Genomic DNA, 19,009 nt, shown 5'->3' with positions numbered 1-19,009 from the left:
AGCCTAACCCTCTGTACTTTGGTCTATATTGATGCGGGACATAGACAGCCAGCTGATGACCAATCCATTAGTGCAATGGATGGCTGGAAGCATTTGTCTTTGCCTTTGCAATACCACAGAAGCAATGCATGGTCAATGTACAGCAATGACACACCTGTGTGAACAGCCAGGAGACCCCCCCCCCCCATGTTATGTTACATAGTTACATAGTTAGTACGGTCGAAAAAAGACATATGTCCATCAAGTTCAACCAGGGAATTAAGGGGTAGGGGTGTGGCGCGATATTGGGGAAGGGATGAGATTTTATATTTCTTCATAAGCATTAATCTTATTTTGTCAATTAGGAACATTCAGCACCCACCCGCTATCAAGGCAGCTGCCTATCATGTCATGCCCTACCTGCACAGGTGTGCTGGCTACTCAAATGATCCAATTAAGGAGGCCATTTAGTCAGCAGCAGCAGAAGTCCTGTGCCTGGACGCTCCAACAGCGGCCAGACACAAGCAGAAGCAGAAGCAGCAGAAGCAGCAGCAGCACCACCTTTTGTTTTTTGGCTGCAGCAGCAGCAAGGCCCACAGGGCTGGCTAGCTGGCTAGCCAGCAAGCAGGTAGCAATGAAAGTAGGAATCTTTCTTTTTAACCCTGTAAGGGGGTGGTGCACTGTACCCGAAGATACTGCCATATCGGATCAATGCATAGGGCGACGGAAGCAAGCTTCGAAATCGGCCCCCGTTCTCAAAAATCCATTTAATATATGGTCCCCAGATAGGGGACGTATCAGATATTAAACTGATAAGAACAGATAAGGTTTCAACAAAATTTTATTGAATAAATAAGAAACCATACAAAATTTAAAATGCAAAATAATAAAAGGTTCACAAAAGTTTTAAAATACAAATAATAAAACCAGTAATAAAAGGAGAAAAAATAAAAATGGCAGGATAAAACATTATACAAATGTCATAAAAACTGATTATACTGTTATTTCGTTCCATAGAGGCAGACACCACATGGATGCTGCCTCGCTGGCCCCCAACTGTTTCTTGTCTCTTAGGTAATAGATGTACATCTCACTCAGGGCCAGCTTTATACAGTTTTTAACATCAATAAAATCATGTTTAAAAAGTAAGATGTTCCTAACTTTCCAGATGGCATTTTTAAAACAATTAATAATCATCCAGCAGATCATCTGCTGTTTAAAATTGGGGCAGTTAAAAAGACCGTAAAAGACACATTCGTGATTAAAATCTTTTAGGCCGCAGGCCCACTTCAAAAGTGGGCCTACCTTCCTCCAAAGCTCCCGTGCAAAAGGGCAGTTCCAAAATATGTGCAGCACCGTTTCGTCCACTCCGCAGCCATCTCTCGGGCACTTGGCTCTCGCCACCAGTCCTCGCCTGTGCTGAAACTCACGAGTAGGGAGGCACTGGTGGACGATTGCCCAGGCAAGATCCCTGTGTACATTCGCCAGAAACTTCCCGTACACGTTCCGCCATACCTTTTTGGATCTTGCCTGTGTGAAATTGGACACTGCCAGGGTAACCTCACTCCGCCTGAGGATATATGATACCTTTCTCTGGTCCCCCAGTATGTCAGGCTCCAAATCTTGGAGACCTAGGAGCCTGACTGTCTTTTCCAACACCACATAATGTTTTGGGGGACACAGAAGCACCGGAGCGTTCAGAGGGATGCGCAACCATCTTTTAAAAACCATGCCCGCAGCGTACCTTAAAAAGCAGCTAAAAATGCCATCGGATTTAATAATTTTAAAACAGAAACAGAAATACTTTATGTAAAAGAAAGTAAAAAGGTTAGGAACATCTTTCCCGCCATTATCTTTACTTTTGTACATAAAATCACGCTTTAATTTCTCCATTTTTGAACCCCATAAAAAAGTAAAAACAATTCTAGTTACTTTTTTAATGTATAAAATAGATGGAGGAAATACCATGGCAATGTATAGCATAATAGGGAGTAAAACCATCTTTATTATTAAAATCTTCCCCTCCATGGTAAGGTTTCTAAGATTCCACATTAAAATCTTCTTCTCCATCTTAGCTATAGCTGAATCCCAGTTAGGGCTCCCATCATTGACCTGGTTAAAAACAATACCTAAAACTTTAATTTGATCCTGTTGCATTGTGACTCCTGGGGTGATGGATGAATCCCAGGAGCCAATATAAAAACAGTCACATTTATCTGTGTTTAGCTTAAAACCAGAGACCTCGCAGAAATAGCTGGTGTTCCTCAATGCCCCCCTCATGGATGGAGAGTCCGGGCACAGTATGGTGACATCATCCATGTACCCCAACACCTTTAGATGGGTCCCTCCTCCACCAGGTATCGGTACGCCTCTTACTACCCGGTCTTTTCTGAGGAGGGCCATCAGTGGTTCGATTGCGCAAATAAAAAGGAGTGGGGACAGGGGGCAGCCCTGTTTGACACCTGATAAAAGAGGAACACCGCTGGTTAAAAAGCCATTAACAGAGACTTGACTAAAACAGGATCGGTATAAAAGCATGATTCGGCTTAAAATCGTTTCAGGCACTGCCATCTTTTTAAGAACTAAAAACAGGTATTCATGGGAGACCCTATCAAAGGCTTTTTCAAAGTCTAAGGATAAAATTGCTACAGTTTGATTTCTATCCTTAAAATACCATAAAACATCTCTTAAAATATTTAGGGATTCAGCTATAGACCTTCCAGGTACCCCACAAACCTGATTTGGGTGAATTAATTTATGAATAAAAGGTTTAAAACGGACAGCTAATAACTTGGCTAAAACTTTATAATCAACATTTAAAAGTGTGATGGGGCGCCAATTTTTTAGCATATCCTTTTCACCCTTTTTAAAAAGTAATGATACAATCCCCCTCCTCCAGGAAGGGGGAAGTTCATTAACAATAAAAGTTTCTTTATACAATAAAACCATATCATCCTTTAAAATATCCCAAAAAGCTAAATAAAATTCGATGGGTAAACCATCTTCCCCAGGGGCCTTCCCACTAGAAAAACTTTTAAAAACAAATAAAAGTTCATCTAAGTTAAGATCACGGGATAAAACCTCCTGGTCTAAAACATCTAGCTTAAAATCAAGGGAATTAAGAACATGTTCTAAAAAGGATGGATTAAGATCTTTCTTATTAAAAAGAAGCTGGTAGAAGTTAAAAACTGCATCTAACATGCCTTTTGGAGTGGATTCACCCTCAAGGTTTTGGATGATATCCCTCCTATTCATCACTTTTTTAAAAAAGAAACGGGAACATTTCTCGCCCTCCTCCAGGTGCTGCACATGTGAGTTAAAAATGATTTGTTTCCCTTTCTTTTCTATGGCATGTTTTATTTCAGTTTTAAGGTTTAAAATATCATTTTCTACATCCATACCAGCTTCTTTCAATTTAAAAAGTACATTTAAACGCATGTTAAGAACATAAAACCACTGTTTTTCCATTTTTGCCTTCTTCTTACCTGCTTTGATAAAAAAAAATCTGATTTTAGATTTGGTGCCCTCCCACCAGTGCAGCATAGGCTCGTGGGGTTTTCTTTGTGATTGCCAGCATTGGTAGGTCCGCACAAACTCCTCTTTTATCTCAGGGTCCTCTAGGAGTGTGGTGTTTAATCTCCAGAGGCCCCTTTTTGCTTTTTGCTCCCCCTCTAGCTCCAGGCCCACCAAGAGGAGCTTATGATCAGAGAAGATATTCTGCTCGAGCGTGCATTTCAGGGGTTTAAAAGCTCTAGAGGAAAAAATAAAATCGATTCTGGAGCTCACTCTTCCATTGGACCATGTGGCGCCTGGGTCCTCCGGCAAGAGATCCTTCCAGCAATCTTTCAAATTAAAATCATCAATAAAATTTTTAAGCAGGTAAGAAGTGCGGTCTTTACGATTAATATCCCCACCCTGCCGGTGTTCCCCATCACGTATGCAGTTAAAATCACCTCCCACCAGCAGGGGGGAAGACCCAACACAAAACAGTGGTAAAATTTCAAATAGTTCTGCCCGCTCCTGTTTATCAGGAGGGGCATACACATTTAAAACACGAATTAAAAGTCCATTAAAATATAGATGAATTAAAAGAGCTCTGCCAGGCACAATCTCAGTTACTGTATGAATAGAAAAGGACTGGCCTCGGCAGAGCAGCCCAACACCCACAGAACGACAGTCATTTGCACCGGACCATATGGATGGGCCCAGCTTCCAGTCTTCTTTTAAGTCTTTATAGTCCATTTTACTAGGGATTCCACATTCTTGTAGCAGGCAAAGGTCAAAGTCACATGTCTCTAGATAAGAAAATAAAGCAGCCCTGCGATCAGGGCTCTTTAAGGACCTCACATTGAGTGAGGCAATTTTTACAGGGATAGGCATAGTTTATGGAGAGTCCGTGCTTGGAGAATCAAAGTCAATAATAAGCTGCGTACCGTCATCCCCCGCCTGCGGGGTCATCAGCTCCTTGATGTTCTGAGGGTCGGAGCTTGAGATCGATGATGCCCCGACCCTGAGCTCGCTCTCGTCCGAACTACGGCACGCCGCTTTCCTTTGAATGTCTTCCTCTTCTTCTTCTCTTTGTCTTTTAAATGTCACACTGCTGTCCATATCCTCTGTGTTGCTCTCACTCGATGTAATCTCTGGCCCCCGGCTGATGGATCTGCGTCTTCTTTCATCATTTGACGACTGGAACTGCTGCACAGGGGCCTGTGAGGCCTCTTTTCCGGAACCTTTGCCGCTACCTTGGGAAGTTTTCATCGCTTGTTCCCCAGCAAGCGTTGCTGAGGACTGTTGCTCCAACTTCCCCATCGATCGACGATGGCCAGTTTTACCCACCGGGTCCACTGCTGGCGGGGCAGCAAACCCTGGTTTGGCGCCACTTGTCTTCTTGGCCCTGTCCTGTATAGGCGGAGTAACAGGACCGGGCTCAGACCTGGCCACCTGGCTCCCCTTCCGGCGGGCTTTCACCGGGGCCTCTTCGTCCGGAGCAGGGCGACCCTGGGCCAAGCCAGTACCTGGCTTATGCTGCAATTTTGGGTCCACTTTTGCCCCCACCGAGGCCCGTCGGCTGCCACCCGCCACAGGTGAGCCCCCTTCAGAAGTTTCGGCGGGCTCTTGAGCCAGGTAGGAAGTCGATCGACGTCTTTCAATTTCCCGGGCAGTAAACTCGATCACCCGCCCGGGCTTCGTGGAATCCCCATGGCCTCCCCCTAGCACTACCACCGGTGGGCCCCCCGATGGAGCACCAGAGGTCTTGGGCCTGGACCCATCAGTACCTGCCATCTGGGGTTTGGGCATCTTAAAAAAGGACGTCTTTTGTCCTGTCCCCTCTTTGGGTGGGCCCAGCCTTGACCCACCCATCGTAGTTTTTGCTTTATGGGGACAGGAATTAAAATCGTGATTTTCCTCTCCGCAGAGGTTGCACCTTATCGTATGGCTACATCTTGAGGCTATGTGACCTTCTTGGCCACACCTATTGCAGCGAATCACACGCTCCGCGCCGCAGGTCTCCTGGGTGTGGCCAAACCTCAAGCAATTTCGGCAATACATAGGCATTTGAGGATAGAACAGGAAGCCCCGAACTCTCCCGATGGCAAAATTTGGGGGCGGATGGCAAAGACCCCCAATACCACCGGGATCCTTACGGAGCTTGACCCAGAACTTCCTCTTGCCGTTCCAGAACCGCACGGAGTTCAAGATTTTGTTTGCGAATCGCACCTCTTCGCAGTATCGCCGAAGAAAAGTGGCTATATCCTCCGTGGTCACATGAGGGCTGTGCATAGCCACCACCAACGGTATATGTTCCTCACCATAGAGGAACTGGAACGAAAGACCGTCGAGTCGATCGTCCCTCTGGTCCGCACCAGACAAGGTTGCATAGATGTTATCGCAACACGCCGTGGCCGTGAAGGTGACGGTATACAGGCCACGGCTTTCCTGGTCATTTAGACACAGGATGTCCTCCCTATTGAGGCGGAAGTAGTCAAGAAGAATCACCTCCGCAATGAAGCGGAGGTTCTTCAACTGACGATGGCTCTCCGACACCTCTATGCGGATGGTATTTCGCATCGACATTTCCCCAGAGGGGAAAGCCCAGGAGAACGGCATCTTCCACACCCAGGGACTAAGCCCCTTCCCCAATAGCAGCAGGGGCTCGGAATCCCGCTATAAAAGCGGAACCCTTACCCAAGGCAGAGGTCGGGGGTACCCTAGGTGCTTCCGAAGCTACAGGTAACGCTCAACGTACCGAAAATGCCTTCTGAGACACAAGGTCCCAGAGACAGGGGGATCGCAACCCGTTGTCCGTGGACTAAGCCCGCTCCCCAATAGCAGCAAGGGGGTGAAGTCCCTCCGTAAGGAGAGACAATCCCCCAAGGCCGAGAAGCGGGGTACCACAGACACCTTCCGACCAGACCAAATGCAGATACTACACTTGATCTTAGCCAAAAGGCCGAGAAGCGATAACCGTGAAAGGGGCGGGCCCAACAAGGTGCCCTTCATGGGCACTATCACTGCTTGCTGTCAGGGAGGCTGCCAGACAATTTTCCATGCACACTCTGGGCTGGGGGGCAGTCAACCACCAGTACACACAGCAGAACCTAAACCCATACCATTATTGCTAAGCAGCAAGACAGGGGCCCATTGCACTCCCACGGGGCCTTTTTAAATGCAATCCATAACCCGGATTTGCCAGGAACCCTTCTTACTCCTCCTACTTGCATGTGACACTGGGCTTAGGATCTGCATAGGAAACACACACACAAGCACACACCTACCTTTGTTGCCTGCAGATGCCTCCTTGGCTGTCCCCAAACGGTATCAAACCAACACCCACGGGAAGCTGTAAGCATAGAGGACATGCCTGCACCCCATTGGACTTACCTGTGTGGGTTAAATCCGGGTTATTTGACAACCTATGGCGGTGATGGTTCTGCTCAGGCAGAGCAGTGCTGATGCTCCTCATAAAGCTGTCGCTGCTGTGAAGGTTCTAGGTGACATCACAAATCCCTATGGTTACATACACAACAAAGCTGGGTTGTTGTTGTTTACACTCTGCAAGGCCTGTGGAAGTGAGTGACATCATAGCACTGTAGTTCTGAGGGTTCTAGATGGATGCAACAATCTCCTGTTGCTTCTATGAAGGCCATAATAGACGACATCACCAAACAGCTCCATAGTCACATACACAGCAAAGGAGAGATGTTGTTTACACCTAGTGATGTCAGTGGTATTGAGTGACATCACAGCACAGTGCTAAGGCTCCTGGGCCTGGACACAGCAGCGGCTGCAATATCTCAACGGAGAATACGTTTATATATATGTGTGTGTGTGCGCGTATATATATATATATATATATATATATATATATATATATATATATATTTCTCCGCCGAAATCACTTTTAAACCCATTTCCACCTTTTTTTCCCTTCTCTTCCTCTTACTTTTTTTTCACGTTTTTTTACGTTTTTCTCCTTTTTGCCTCTTTTCTGGGCGTATTATTCTTCTTTTTCTTCTTTTTTTTCGTCTAATGCATACCCCATCAGTGCAGCAATGCTTATTCAATACCGCCAGCAGATGGAGACACTGGGGGATCATTTTCTAAGGATTTATACTGATTTTTCCTGTCTGAATTTGTCGCACAGAAAGTTGCAGGCCAAATATGTGTGACATTTCTGCGACTTTAGCTTCTAGAGCATTTTTACATCATTATACATAGGTTCTGAATACATAAAAAGCGACTGTTCAGCGACAGACAAGTCGCATCGGCTGAAAGTAGGCCAGAATGTCAGTCCATGTTGGAGCAGGTTTAGATACAGTCTAAAGCATAGATCTCAAAGTCTGTGCACAGAATTTAGCAAGGGCCTCGCACCTTCTGATGCATCAGGTAGGTGCACAATAGCATAGCCTAACCCTCTGTACTTTGGTCTATATTGATGCGGGACATAGACAGCCAGCTGATGACCAATCCATTAGTGCAATGGATGGCTGGAAGCATTTGTCTTTGCCTTTGCAATACCACAGAAGCAATGCATGGTCAATGTACAGCAATGACACACCTGTGTGAACAGCCAGGAGACCCCCCCCCCCCCCCCATGTTATGTTACATAGTTACATAGTTAGTACGGTCGAAAAAAGACATATGTCCATCAAGTTCAACCAGGGAATTAAGGGGTAGGGGTGTGGCGCGATATTGGGGAAGGGATGAGATTTTATATTTCTTCATAAGCATTAATCTTATTTTGTCAATTAGGAACATTCAGCACCCACCCGCTATCAAGGCAGCTGCCTATCATGTCATGCCCTACCTGCACAGGTGTGCTGGCTACTCAAATGATCCAATTAAGGAGGCCATTTAGTCAGCAGCAGCAGAAGTCCTGTGCCTGGACGCTCCAACAGCGGCCAGACACAAGCAGAAGCAGAAGCAGCAGAAGCAGCAGCAGCACCACCTTTTGTTTTTTGGCTGCAGCAGCAGCAAGGCCCACAGGGCTGGCTAGCTGGCTAGCCAGCAAGCAGGTAGCAATGAAAGTAGGAATCTTTCTTTTTAACCCTGTAAGGGGGTGGTGCACTGTACCCGAAGATACTGCCATATCGGATCAATGCATAGGGCGACGGAAGCAAGCTTCGAAATCGGCCCCCGTTCTCAAAAATCCATTTAATATATGGTCCCCAGATAGGGGACGTATCAGATATTAAACTGATAAGAACAGATACTACACTTGATCTTAGCCAAAAGGCCGAGAAGCGATAACCGTGAAAGGGGCGGGCCCAACAAGGTGCCCTTCATGGGCACTATCACTGCTTGCTGTCAGGGAGGCTGCCAGACAATTTTCCATGCACACTCTGGGCTGGGGGGCAGTCAACCACCAGTACACACAGCAGAACCTAAACCCATACCATTATTGCTAAGCAGCAAGACAGGGGCCCATTGCACTCCCACGGGGCCTTTTTAAATGCAATCCATAACCCGGATTTGCCAGGAACCCTTCTTACTCCTCCTACTTGCATGTGACACTGGGCTTAGGATCTGCATAGGAAACACACACACAAGCACACACCTACCTTTGTTGCCTGCAGATGCCTCCTTGGCTGTCCCCAAACGGTATCAAACCAACACCCACGGGAAGCTGTAAGCATAGAGGACATGCCTGCACCCCATTGGACTTACCTGTGTGGGTTAAATCCGGGTTATTTGACAACCTATGGCGGTGATGGTTCTGCTCAGGCAGAGCAGTGCTGATGCTCCTCATAAAGCTGTCGCTGCTGTGAAGGTTCTAGGTGACATCACAAATCCCTATGGTTACATACACAACAAAGCTGGGTTGTTGTTGTTTACACTCTGCAAGGCCTGTGGAAGTGAGTGACATCATAGCACTGTAGTTCTGAGGGTTCTAGATGGATGCAACAATCTCCTGTTGCTTCTATGAAGGCCATAATAGACGACATCACCAAACAGCTCCATAGTCACATACACAGCAAAGGAGAGATGTTGTTTACACCTAGTGATGTCAGTGGTATTGAGTGACATCACAGCACAGTGCTAAGGCTCCTGGGCCTGGACACAGCAGCGGCTGCAATATCTCAACGGAGAATACGTTTATATATATGTGTGTGTGTGCGCGTATATATATATATATATATATATATATATATATATATATATATATATTTCTCCGCCGAAATCACTTTTAAACCCATTTCCACCTTTTTTTCCCTTCTCTTCCTCTTACTTTTTTTTCACGTTTTTTTACGTTTTTCTCCTTTTCGCCTCTTTTCTGGGCGTATTATTCTTCTTTTTCTTCTTTTTTTTCGTCTAATGCATACCCCATCAGTGCAGCAATGCTTATTCAATACCGCCAGCAGATGGAGACACTGGGGGATAATTTTCTAAGGATTTATACTGATTTTTCCTGTCTGAATTTGTCGCACAGAAAGTTGCAGGCCAAATATGTGTGACATTTCTGCGACTTTAGCTTCTAGAGCATTTTTACATCATTATACATAGGTTCTGAATACATAAAAAGCGACTGTTCAGCGACAGACAAGTCGCATCGGCTGAAAGTAGGCCAGAATGTCAGTCCATGTTGGAGCAGGTTTAGATACAGTCTAAAGCATAGATCTCAAAGTCTGTGCACAGAATTTAGCAAGGGCCTCGCACCTTCTGATGCATCAGGTAGGTGCACAATAGCATAGCCTAACCCTCTGTACTTTGGTCTATATTGATGCGGGACATAGACAGCCAGCTGATGACCAATCCATTAGTGCAATGGATGGCTGGAAGCATTTGTCTTTGCCTTTGCAATACCACAGAAGCAATGCATGGTCAATGTACAGCAATGACACACCTGTGTGAACAGCCAGGAGACCCCCCCCCCCCCCCCCCCATGTTATGTTACATAGTTACATAGTTAGTACGGTCGAAAAAAGACATATGTCCATCAAGTTCAACCAGGGAATTAAGGGGTAGGGGTGTGGCGCGATATTGGGGAAGGGATGAGATTTTATATTTCTTCATAAGCATTAATCTTATTTTGTCAATTAGGAACATTCAGCACCCACCCGCTATCAAGGCAGCTGCCTATCATGTCATGCCCTACCTGCACAGGTGTGCTGGCTACTCAAATGATCCAATTAAGGAGGCCATTTAGTCAGCAGCAGCAGAAGTCCTGTGCCTGGACGCTCCAACAGCGGCCAGACACAAGCAGAAGCAGAAGCAGCAGAAGCAGCAGCAGCACCACCTTTTGTTTTTTGGCTGCAGCAGCAGCAGCAAGGCCCACAGGGCTGGCTAGCTGGCTAGCCAGCAAGCAGGTAGCAATGAAAGTAGGAATCTTTCTTTTTAACCCTGTAAGGGGGTGGTGCACTGTACCCGAAGATACTGCCATATCGGGTCAATGCATAGGGCGACGGAAGCAAGCTTCGAAATCGGCCCCCGTTCTCAAAAATCCATTTAATATATGGTCCCCAGATAGGGGACGTATCAGATATTAAACTGATAAGAACAGATACTACACTTGATCTTAGCCAAAAGGCCGAGAAGCGATAACCGTGAAAGGGGCGGGCCCAACAAGGTCCCCTTCATGGGCACTATCACTGCTTGCTGTCAGGGAGGCTGCCAGACAATTTTCCATGCACACTCTGGGCTGGGGGGCAGTCAACCACCAGTACACACAGCAGAACCTAAACCCATACCATTATTACTAAGCAGCAAGACAGGGGCCCATTGCACTCCCACGGGGCCTTTTTAAATGCAATCCATAACCCGGATTTGCCAGGAACCCTTCTTACTCCTCCTACTTGCATGTGACACTGGGCTTAGGATCTGCATAGGAAACACACACACAAGCACACACCTACCTTTGTTGCCTGCAGATGCCTCCTTGGCTGTCCCCAAACGGTATCAAACCAACACCCACGGGAAGCTGTAAGCATAGAGGACATGCCTGCACCCCATTGGACTTACCTGTGTGGGTTAAATCCGGGTTATTTGACAACCTATGGCGGTGATGGTTCTGCTCAGGCAGAGCAGTGCTGATGCTCCTCATAAAGCTGTCGCTGCTGTGAAGGTTCTAGGTGACATCACAAATCCCTATGGTTACATACACAACAAAGCTGGGTTGTTGTTGTTTACACTCTGCAAGGCCTGTGGAAGTGAGTGACATCATAGCACTGTAGTTCTGAGGGTTCTAGATGGATGCAACAATCTCCTGTTGCTTCTATGAAGGCCATAATAGACGACATCACCAAACAGCTCCATAGTCACATACACAGCAAAGGAGAGATGTTGTTTACACCTAGTGATGTCAGTGGTATTGAGTGACATCACAGCACAGTGCTAAGGCTCCTGGGCCTGGACACAGCAGCGGCTGCAATATCTCAACGGAGAATACGTTTATATATATGTGTGTGTGTGCGCGTATATATATATATATATATATATATATATATATATATATATATATATATATATATTTCTCCGCCGAAATCACTTTTAAACCCATTTCCACCTTTTTTTCCCTTCTCTTCCTCTTACTTTTTTTTCACGTTTTTTTACGTTTTTCTCCTTTTCGCCTCTTTTCTGGGCGTATTATTCTTCTTTTTCTTCTTTTTTTTCGTCTAATGCATACCCCATCAGTGCAGCAATGCTTATTCAATACCGCCAGCAGATGGAGACACTGGGGGATAATTTTCTAAGGATTTATACTGATTTTTCCTGTCTGAATTTGTCGCACAGAAAGTTGCAGGCCAAATATGTGTGACATTTCTGCGACTTTAGCTTCTAGAGCATTTTTACATCATTATACATAGGTTCTGAATACATAAAAAGCGACTGTTCAGCGACAGACAAGTCGCATCGGCTGAAAGTAGGCCAGAATGTCAGTCCATGTTGGAGCAGGGTTAGATACAGTCTAAAGCATAGATCTCAAAGTCTGTGCACAGAATTTAGCAAGGGCCTCGCACCTTCTGATGCATCAGGTAGGTGCACAATAGCATAGCCTAACCCTCTGTACTTTGGTCTATATTGATGCGGGACATAGACAGCCAGCTGATGACCAATCCATTAGTGCAATGGATGGCTGGAAGCATTTGTCTTTGCCTTTGCAATACCACAGAAGCAATGCATGGTCAATGTACAGCAATGACACACCTGTGTGAACAGCCAGGAGACCCCCCCCCCCCCCCCCATGTTATGTTACATAGTTACATAGTTAGTACGGTCGAAAAAAGACATATGTCCATCAAGTTCAACCAGGGAATTAAGGGGTAGGGGTGTGGCGCGATATTGGGGAAGGGATGAGATTTTATATTTCTTCATAAGCATTAATCTTATTTTGTCAATTAGGAACCTTCAGCACCCACCCGCTATCAAGGCAGCTGCCTATCATGTCATGCCCTACCTGCACAGGTGTGCTGGCTACTCAAATGATCCAATTAAGGAGGCCATTTAGTCAGCAGCAGCAGAAGTCCTGTGCCTGGACGCTCCAACAGCGGCCAGACACAAGCAGAAGCAGAAGCAGCAGAAGCAGCAGCAGCACCACCTTTTGTTTTTTGGCTGCAGCAGCAGCAGCAGCAGCAAGGCCCACAGGGCTGGCTAGCTGGCTAGCCAGCAAGCAGGTAGCAATGAAAGTAGGAATCTTTCTTTTTAACCCTGTAAGGGGGTGGTGCACTGTACCCGAAGATACTGCCATATCGGGTCAATGCATAGGGCGACGGAAGCAAGCTTCGAAATCGGCCCCCGTTCTCAAAAATCCATTTAATATATGGTCCCCAGATAGGGGACGTATCAGATATTAAACTGATAAGAACAGATACTACACTTGATCTTAGCCAAAAGGCCGAGAAGCGATAACCGTGAAAGGGGCGGGCCCAACAAGGTCCCCTTCATGGGCACTATCACTGCTTGCTGTCAGGGAGGCTGCCAGACAATTTTCCATGCACACTCTGGGCTGGGGGGCAGTCAACCACCAGTACACACAGCAGAACCTAAACCCATACCATTATTGCTAAGCAGCAAGACAGGGGCCCATTGCACTCCCACGGGGCCTTTTTAAATGCAATCCATAACCCGGATTTGCCAGGAACCCTTCTTACTCCTCCTACTTGCATGTGACACTGGGCTTAGGATCTGCATAGGAAACACACACACAAGCACACACCTACCTTTGTTGCCTGCAGATGCCTCCTTGGCTGTCCCCAAACGGTATCAAACCAACACCCACGGGAAGCTGTAAGCATAGAGGACATGCCTGCACCCCATTGGACTTACCTGTGTGGGTTAAATCCGGGTTATTTGACAACCTATGGCGGTGATGGTTCTGCTCAGGCAGAGCAGTGCTGATGCTCCTCATAAAGCTGTCGCTGCTGTGAAGGTTCTAGGTGACATCACAAATCCCTATGGTTACATACACAACAAAGCTGGGTTGTTGTTGTTTACACTCTGCAAGGCCTGTGGAAGTGAGTGACATCATAGCACTGTAGTTCTGAGGGTTCTAGATGGATGCAACAATCTCCTGTTGCTTCTATGAAGGCCATAATAGACGACATCACCAAACAGCTCCATAGTCACATACACAGCAAAGGAGAGATGTTGTTTACACCTAGTGATGTCAGTGGTATTGAGTGACATCACAGCACAGTGCTAAGGCTCCTGGGCCTGGACACAGCAGCGGCTGCAATATCTCAACGGAGAATACGTTTATATATATGTGTGTGTGTGCGCGTATATATATATATATATATATATATATATATATATATATATATATTTCTCCGCCGAAATCACTTTTAAACCCATTTCCACCTTTTTTTCCCTTCTCTTCCTCTTACTTTTTTTTCACGTTTTTTTTACGTTTTTCTCCTTTTCGCCTCTTTTCTGGGCGTATTATTCTTCTTTTTCTTCTTTTTTTTCGTCTAATGCATACCCCATCAGTGCAGCAATGCTTATTCAATACCGCCAGCAGATGGAGACACTGGGGGATAATTTTCTAAGGATTTATACTGATTTTTCCTGTCTGAATTTGTCGCACAGAAAGTTGCAGGCCAAATATGTGTGACATTTCTGCGACTTTAGCTTCTAGAGCATTTTTACAACATTATACATAGGTGCTGAATACATAAAAAGCGACTGTTCAGCGACAGACAAGTCGCATCGGCTGAAAGTAGGCCAGAATGTCAGTCCATGTTGGAGCAGGTTTAGATACAGTCTAAAGTATAGATCTCAAAGTCTGTGCACAGAATTTAGCAAGGGCCTCGCACCTTCTGATGCATCAGGTAGGTGCACAATAGCATAGCCTAACCCTCTGTACTTTGGTCTATATTGATGCGGGACATAGACAGCCAGCTGATGACCAATCCATTAGTGCAATGGATGGCTGGAAGCATTTGTCTTTGCCTTTGCAATACCACAGAAGCAATGCATGGTCAATGTACAGCAATGACACACCTGTGTGAACAGCCAGGAGACCCCCCCCCCCCATGTTATGTTACATAGTTACATAGTTAGTACGGTCGAAAAAAGACATATGTCCATCAAGTTCAACCAGGGAATTAAGGGGTAGGGGTGTGGCGCGATATTGGGGAAGGGATGAGATTTTATATTTCTTCATAAGCATTAATCTTATTTTGTCAATTAGGAACATTCAGCACCCACCCGCTATCAAGGCAGCTGCCTATCATGTCATGCCCTACCTGCACAGGTGTGCTGGCTACTCAAATGATCCAATTAAGGAGGCCATTTAGTCAGCAGCAGCAGAAGTCCTGTGCCTGGACGCTCCAACAGCGGCCAGACACAAGCAGAAGCAGCAGAAGCAGCAGCAGCAGCACCACCTTTTGTTTTTTGGCTGCAGCAGCAAGGCCCACAGGGCTGGCTAGCTGGCTAGCCAGCAAGCAGGTAGCAATGAAAGTAGGAATCTTTCTTTTTAACCCTGTAAGGGGGTGGTGCACTGTACCCGAAGATACTGCCATATCGGGTCAATGCATAGGGCGACGGAAGCAAGCTTCGAAATCGGCCCCCGTTCTCAAAAATCCATTTAATATATGGTCCCCAGATAGGGGACGTATCAGATATTAAACTGATAAGAACAGATACTACACTTGATCTTAGCCAAAAGGCCGAGAAGCGATAACCGTGAAAGGGGCGGGCCCAACAAGGTCCCCTTCATGGGCACTATCACTGCTTGCTGTCAGGGAGGCTGCCAGACAATTTTCCATGCACACTCTGGGCTGGGGGGCAGTCAACCACCAGTACACACAGCAGAACCTAAACCCATACCATTATTGCTAAGCAGCAAGACAGGGGCCCATTGCACTCCCACGGGGCCTTTTTAAATGCAATCCATAACCCGGATTTGCCAGGAACCCTTCTTACTCCTCCTACTTGCATGTGACACTGGGCTTAGGATCTGCATAGGAAACACACACACAAGCACACACCTACCTTTGTTGCCTGCAGATGCCTCCTTGGCTGTCCCCAAACGGTATCAAACCAACACCCACGGGAAGCTGTAAGCATAGAGGACATGCCTGCACCCCATTGGACTTACCTGTGTGGGTTAAATCCGGGTTATTTGACAACCTATGGCGGTGATGGTTCTGCTCAGGCAGAGCAGTGCTGATGCTCCTCATAAAGCTGTCGCTGCTGTGAAGGTTCTAGGTGACATCACAAATCCCTATGGTTACATACACAACAAAGCTGGGTTGTTGTTGTTTACACTCTGCAAGGCCTGTGGAAGTGAGTGACATCATAGCACTGTAGTTCTGAGGGTTCTAGATGGATGCAACAATCTCCTGTTGCTTCTATGAAGGCCATAATAGACGACATCACCAAACAGCTCCATAGTCACATACACAGCAAAGGAGAGATGTTGTTTACACCTAGTGATGTCAGTGGTATTGAGTGACATCACAGCACAGTGCTAAGGCTCCTGGGCCTGGACACAGCAGCGGCTGCAATATCTCAACGGAGAATACGTTTATATATATGTGTGTGTGTGCGCGTATATATATATATATATATATATATATATATATATATATATATTTCTCCGCCGAAATCACTTTTAAACCCATTTCCACCTTTTTTTCCCTTCTCTTCCTCTTACTTTTTTTTCACGTTTTTTTACGTTTTTCTCCTTTTCGCCTCTTTTCTGGGCGTATTATTCTTCTTTTTCTTCTTTTTTTTCGTCTAATGCATACCCCATCAGTGCAGCAATGCTTATTCAATACCGCCAGCAGATGGAGACACTGGGGGATAATTTTCTAAGGATTTATACTGATTTTTCCTGTCTGAATTTGTCGCACAGAAAGTTGCAGGCCAAATATGTGTGACATTTCTGCGACTTTAGCTTCTAGAGCATTTTTACAACATTATACATAGGTGCTGAATACATAAAAAGCGACTGTTCAGCGACAGACAAGTCGCATCGGCTGAAAGTAGGCCAGAATGTCAGTCCATGTTGGAGCAGGTTTAGATACAGTCTAAAGTATAGATCTCAAAGTCTGTGCACAGAATTTAGCAAGGGCCTCGCACCTTCTGATGCATCAGGTAGGTGCACAATAGCATAGCCTAACCCTCTGTACTTTGGTCTATATTGATGCGGGACATAGACAGCCAGCTGATGACCAATCCATTAGTGCAATGGATGGCTGGAAGCATTTGTCTTTGCCTTTGCAATACCACAGAAGCAATGCATGGTCAATGTACAGCAATGACACACCTGTGTGAACAGCCAGGAGACCCCCCCCCCCCCCCCATGTTATGTTACATAGTTACATAGTTAGTACGGTCGAAAAAAGACATATGTCCATCAAGTTCAACCAGGGAATTAAGGGGTAGGGGTGTGGCGCGATATTGGGGAAGGGATGAGATTTTATATTTCTTCATAAGCATTAATCTTATTTTGTCAATTAGGAACATTCAGCACCCACCCGCTATCAAGGCAGCTGCCTATCATGTCATGCCCTACCTGCACAGGTGTGCTGGCTACTCAAATGATCCAATTAAGGAGGCCATTTAGTCAGCAGCAGCAGAAGTCCTGTGCCTGGACGCTCCAACAGCGGCCAGACACAAGCAGAAGCAGCAGAAGCAGCAGCAGCAGCACCACCTTTTGTTTTTTGGCTGCAGCAGCAAGGCCCACAGGGCTGGCTAGCTGGCTAGCCAGCAAGCAGGTAGCAATGAAAGTAGGAATCTTTCTTTTTAACCCTGTAAGGGGGTGGTGCACTGTACCCGAAGATACTGCCATATCGGGTCAATGCATAGGGCGACGGAAGCAAGCTTCGAAATCGGCCCCCGTTCTCAAAAATCCATTTAATATATGGTCCCCAGATAGGGGACGTATCAGATATTAAACTGATAAGAACAGATACTACACTTGATCTTAGCCAAAAGGCCGAGAAGCGATAACCGTGAAAGGGGCGGGCCCAACAAGGTCCCCTTCATGGGCACTATCACTGCTTGCTGTCAGGGAGGCTGCCAGACAATTTTCCATGCACACTCTGGGCTGGGGGGCAGTCAACCACCAGTACACACAGCAGAACCTAAACCCATACCATTATTGCTAAGCAGCAAGACAGGGGCCCATTGCACTCCCACGGGGCCTTTTTAAATGCAATCCATAACCCGGATTTGCCAGGAACCCTTCTTACTCCTCCTACTTGCATGTGACACTGGGCTTAGGATCTGCATAGGAAACACACACACAAGCACACACCTACCTTTGTTGCCTGCAGATGCCTCCTTGGCTGTCCCCAAACGGTATCAAACCAACACCCACGGGAAGCTGTAAGCATAGAGGACATGCCTGCACCCCATTGGACTTACCTGTGTGGGTTAAATCCGGGTTATTTGACAACCTATGGCGGTGATGGTTCTGCTCAGGCAGAGCAGTGCTGATGCTCCTCATAAAGCTGTCGCTGCTGTGAAGGTTCTAGGTGACATCACAAATCCCTATGGTTACATACACAACAAAGCTGGGTTGTTGTTGTTTACACTCTGCAAGGCCTGTGGAAGTGAGTGACATCATAGCACTGTAGTTCTGAGGGTTCTAGATGGATGCAACAATCTCCTGTTGCTTCTATGAAGGCCATAATAGACGACATCACCAAACAGCTCCATAGTCACATACACAGCAAAGGAGAGATGTTGTTTACACCTAGTGATGTCAGTGGTATTGAGTGACATCACAGCACAGTGCTAAGGCTCCTGGGCCTGGACACAGCAGCGGCTGCAATATCTCAACGGAGAATACGTTTATATATATGTGTGTGTGTGCGCGTATATATATATATATATATATATATATATATATATATATATATATATATATATTCTCCGCCGAAATCACTTTTAAACCCATTTCCACCTTTTTTTCCCTTCTCTTCCTCTTACTTTTTTTTCACGTTTTTTTACGTTTTTCTCCTTTTCGCCTCTTTTCTGGGCGTATTATTCTTCTTTTTCTTCTTTTTTTTCGTCTAATGCATACCCCATCAGTGCAGCAATGCTTATTCAATACCGCCAGCAGATGGAGACACTGGGG

The 19,009-nt window shown here is 46.0% G+C and overlaps 6 non-coding genes and 1 pseudogene across 6 annotated transcripts; all 7 read right to left on the bottom strand.

Annotated features, from left to right (window-relative positions):
• Positions 1-649: 649 nt before the first annotated feature.
• LOC130337394 (U2 spliceosomal RNA) lies at positions 650-835 on the bottom strand. Its single transcript, XR_008878280.1, has one exon. It is a non-coding gene; the product is annotated as a U2 spliceosomal RNA (small nuclear RNA).
• Positions 836-6,224: 5,389 nt separating this feature from the next.
• Positions 6,225-6,442, bottom strand: LOC130337403 (U2 spliceosomal RNA; annotated as a pseudogene).
• Positions 6,443-8,537: 2,095 nt separating this feature from the next.
• LOC130337383 (U2 spliceosomal RNA) lies at positions 8,538-8,728 on the bottom strand. The gene has a single exon (XR_008878270.1). It is a non-coding gene; the product is annotated as a U2 spliceosomal RNA (small nuclear RNA).
• Positions 8,729-10,829: 2,101 nt separating this feature from the next.
• On the bottom strand, positions 10,830-11,020 carry LOC130337357 (U2 spliceosomal RNA). The gene has a single exon (XR_008878246.1). It is a non-coding gene; the product is annotated as a U2 spliceosomal RNA (small nuclear RNA).
• Positions 11,021-13,133: 2,113 nt separating this feature from the next.
• LOC130337356 (U2 spliceosomal RNA) lies at positions 13,134-13,324 on the bottom strand. The gene has a single exon (XR_008878245.1). It is a non-coding gene; the product is annotated as a U2 spliceosomal RNA (small nuclear RNA).
• Positions 13,325-15,408: 2,084 nt separating this feature from the next.
• LOC130337355 (U2 spliceosomal RNA) lies at positions 15,409-15,599 on the bottom strand. The gene has a single exon (XR_008878244.1). It is a non-coding gene; the product is annotated as a U2 spliceosomal RNA (small nuclear RNA).
• Positions 15,600-17,684: 2,085 nt separating this feature from the next.
• Positions 17,685-17,875, bottom strand: LOC130337354 (U2 spliceosomal RNA). The gene has a single exon (XR_008878243.1). It is a non-coding gene; the product is annotated as a U2 spliceosomal RNA (small nuclear RNA).
• Between the last annotated feature and the right edge of the window lie 1,134 nt (positions 17,876-19,009).

This window comes from Hyla sarda, unplaced genomic scaffold (genome assembly GCF_029499605.1).
Source record: "Hyla sarda isolate aHylSar1 unplaced genomic scaffold, aHylSar1.hap1 scaffold_496, whole genome shotgun sequence".
Taxonomy (NCBI): Eukaryota; Metazoa; Chordata; class Amphibia; order Anura; family Hylidae; genus Hyla; species Hyla sarda.
This window is presented reverse-complemented; position numbering and strand designations above follow the sequence as displayed.